Source organism: Cebus imitator, unplaced genomic scaffold (genome assembly GCF_001604975.1).
Source record: "Cebus imitator isolate Cc_AM_T3 unplaced genomic scaffold, Cebus_imitator-1.0 Scaffold573, whole genome shotgun sequence".
NCBI lineage: Eukaryota > Metazoa > Chordata > Mammalia > Primates > Cebidae > Cebus > Cebus imitator.
Window position 1 is genome coordinate 862,243 of NW_016107888.1, and position 3,643 is coordinate 865,885.

At 57.9% G+C, this 3,643-nt stretch overlaps 1 protein-coding gene across 3 annotated transcripts in view; it reads right to left on the reverse strand.

Moving 5' to 3' along the window:
• The window catches only part of SLC4A1 (solute carrier family 4 member 1 (Diego blood group)), a 20,663-nt gene extending 18,503 nt beyond the window's left edge, over positions 1-2,160 (reverse strand). For all 3 annotated transcript variants that reach the window (XM_017516135.2, XM_017516136.2, XM_017516137.2), the window contains exon 1: positions 2,035-2,160. The gene's annotated coding sequence lies outside the window, so the exon portion shown is untranslated. The remainder of the gene's footprint in view (positions 1-2,034) is intronic.
• Positions 2,161-3,643: the final 1,483 nt, after the last annotated feature.

A 3,643-nucleotide genomic window follows, 5' to 3' on the forward strand; every position in this document is an offset into this window, starting at 1 on the left:
ACCCAGGCTGGAGTGCAGTGGCACAATCTTGGCTCACTGCAACCTCTGTCTCCTGGGTTCAAGCAGTTCTCCTGCCCCAGCCTTCCAAGTAGCTGGGACTACAGGCGCCCACCATACCCGGCTAATTTTATATTTTTAGTAGAGACAGGGTTTCTTCGTGTTGGTCAGGCTGGTCTCGAACTCCTGATCTCAGATGATCCGCCTGCCTCGGCCTCCCAAAGTGCTGAAATTACAGGCGTGAGCCACCTCGCCTGGCCTTCTCTTCCATCTTTATTCACTTTCTTCCTTCTCTGAACTTGCTCATGCACCTTCGTAGGCCTCAGATCCTGAGTGGCCTCAAGGGTGTCTAAGCGTTAGGTACTAAAAGTCTCACCCATGGGGCTGGGACTGTGGTCTTGGTTGCCCATTTGAGGAGTGGATGGTCAGAGGGGCCCTCAGAGCTGGAGAATCCAGAGGTCCAGGCTGCCCCTCTGCCACTGACGGGCTGGCAGCTTCCAGTCTCTCGGCCTCAGTCACCCCATCTGTATAATGGGGGGGCCTTCCCGCCAGGGTTCTGAGACATCAGTGAGAAACAAGAGGGGAAAATGGAGGTGCCTTTACCTCGGCTGGAGACGTACAGGGTGCGCCCATGACCTGGATTGCCACCTGCCAGCCTGGCTGCCCCCCAGCTGCAGGCCTTGTGCTGCCTACCACTGATAAGGGCCTGGACCCAGATCCCTGCCCCAAGTTTGGAAGTGCACCAGACACCTGGCCAGCCAGCCAGCTGGCCAGGGCCAGGCCAGATAAGGGTGAGCAGGACATCTGAGCCTCGAAGGTATAGCACAGCTGGGAAGACCCTGGGGGGGGGGTAGTGGTTAACCAGATGACAGGGACAGCTTCCTAGTGGTGTGACACCACCTCTGTGTAATCAGCCTCAACCGCACACAGAACTGTGCTGCCTTAACTCTTAGAATCCGCGAAGCTCTCTGTGAAGTGGTTTGGGGATTCTAAGAGGAAGAAGAGTAATGTCATTAGTCCATTCTCCAGATGCGAAAGCAGAGGTTCAGAGATGTTTGCCTGTTTTGGCCACCCAGCGGGTAGGGGTCAGAGGCAGGTTACAGCCTGGCCTACCTGATTCTGCCACATCCCTAAGCACTATGCTGAGTTGCTTCCCAGAAAACAACTGTCAGCCGGTTTAGAGTTAGTGGTTAAGAGCACGGACTCTGCAGCTGGACTGCCCAGGTTCAAAGCCCAGCCCTGCCATTTACTAACTGCAAGTGACTTCAGCTCTCTATGCCTCAGTATTCTCACCTGTAAAGCGGGGTGATAATAACGATGGCCACCTGATAGACCTGCTGTAAGCATTAAGGAAGTTTACATCTGTGAGGCGCTTACAACAGTGCCTGGCATACAAGGGGGTCCATGAAACCGTTGCTGTCATCATCCCTACTGCTGGGGTTAGGGTCAGCCTTGTCATCTTCATTCCCTCTCTGATCTGGCCTCAGTTCCCATGGAATTAGCCCGAGCTAAGGGTTTCAAGATTCTTGGGTGGTGGGAGGCTCCACAGTTCCCTTCAATACTGATTGCTCTGGGCATGGAGCCAGGTGCCCAGGCAGACCCCTGGAAGTGTCCCATAGGGGATGCTGTGTCAGCTGACATCCTGCTTCCTAGGTGGGAGGTGGGGTGGCCCGAGGACCCAAATGAGGAAGGAAGGAGGAGTCTGGGGTGGATGAGACCTGAGCCTGTGGGATCCAACAAGCTGACGAGGACCCACACTTGGAGGATATCAATACCCTGCCCCCTGCAACACACACACCAGAGCCCTGCACACCTCTGCTGCTGTGAGCCACCTGCCACCCTCCTCTCTTCAGGTGCCAATGGACCTGTTCCCCCTTAGGGCCAGCACGGGAATGGTAACATTCTCACCCCACCCACCTGCACCCCTTTGGACGTCAGGATCCTTGCCCACCTGGGCATAGATTCAGGCTGGGCACCTGCAGAAACCCTCAGGGCAGGCACCGAGGGACCCTCCCAGCCCCTCCCTGCCCTGCCCACCTGCTCACGAGCCTCAGGGTCCCTCGGCGAAGTCCTGCAGCCACCGGTGCCCTCTGTGACCAGCTACGTTCCCACTGGTTCTGAAAGCACCAGCACCCTGGGGGCAGCTCACAAACCCCTGACTCATTCCCCCGCCTCCTAATCTGCCCGCCCCACTGGCCCTGGGAGCCCCTTCCCCCCCCCCCCCCCCCCCCCCCCCCCCCGCCGGGTGCCCAGTAAACAGAGTTATCTCTCACCCACATCTGGACAGCTGTGAGTGTGGCCCACCCCACCCGCCTGGCCAGCCCCCAAGGCCTCCCAGGGCCCTCCTGGTCCCCAGGGTTCTCTCTGCTCTTCCTTTACGGAGGAAGGTTTGATCGCTGTGTCCTCAGAGCTCCCATTTCCCCCGGCAGGAAGGCACCGGCCTCCAGAAGTCCCTGTCCTGCCTCTGTCCATCCTCCACTCTGGCCAGGCCCTTCTGCTCTGGCCCCAGGGTGCAAGGGCACCTGCTCCTGTCGCCTCTCTTGGTATCTGTGCTAGGACTCACTCCTCCGCTGCAGTCTTCTCCACAAGGACCCGCTCAGCGCTCACAGGGCACAGGCAGCCCCTCCCCTCCTTGATCCAGACCAGGAATCCCTGGCCACACTCTCCCTAAGACCCTGGCTGGCTCTAAAGAGCTGGCTCCTGGACACTAAGACACTGACATTCAGTCAACCTGAAACAACGTCAGCTCAACAAAACAACCATCCCCACACCGAGTCCTTCAGCTCACAAAGCCCTAATGTCTGGGCACACTGGCTCCTCTGTAGGCAGCCCGGCCCAGGCCCCCGGGCCAGAGCAGCGGCATTCTCAGCCCCTGCCGTGCCCCTCCCCTCCAGTCCCCACCCACACCCCCAGTTTCTCTGCTCCTGGGGGGTGACCAGGGTCTGGTCACCTGTTCATAGGCTCTGGTTTCCTTTTTTCTTTTTTTGAGAGGGAGTCTCGCTCTGTCGCTCAGGCTGGAGTAAAGTGGTGGGATCGCGGCTCACTGCAACCTCCACCTCCCGGGTTCAAGCGATTCTCCTGCACAGGCTCCGGTTTCTAAAGAGGCAGAGACTGAAAGATGAGCACAGACCAGCAAGAATGAAGAGGGGTTTCCAAACAGACAGGAAGGTGAGTTGTGGCCATCACTCTGGGCACACAAAGGAGAGTGTCCCAGCACAGCTCCGGGATGGAGGGGCTGTGGGAACCTGGGCAAGTCCCTGGTCCTCTCCAGACTTCGGTTTTCTCATCTGTAAAGCCAGAGTGTCGGGTTCTATGGCCACCAGCCTGAAGTTCAAACTCAAGTAAAAGAGCCTCAAGGACAGGGACACAGAGGTGGGCATATTCCGCCACTGCAAAGCCATTCACGGTTTCCTACACCAGCCTGCAGGGGGCTGAGCCCTGTGAAGTGAGCAAAGGGCAGGAACTCGGAATCCGAGCCAGAATCCCATTTAGGGAAGACCTCGGTTCCAGGAACTATGCTGAGACCTTCACCTGTGGTCACGCTGGATTCCTACAAACCCCCACTTTGCAGAGGAGAAAGCAAAGCCACAAAGAAGCTTTCCCAGGAAAAAGAATGCCCAGTGGACCAGCACCTGCCCTGGGCGGC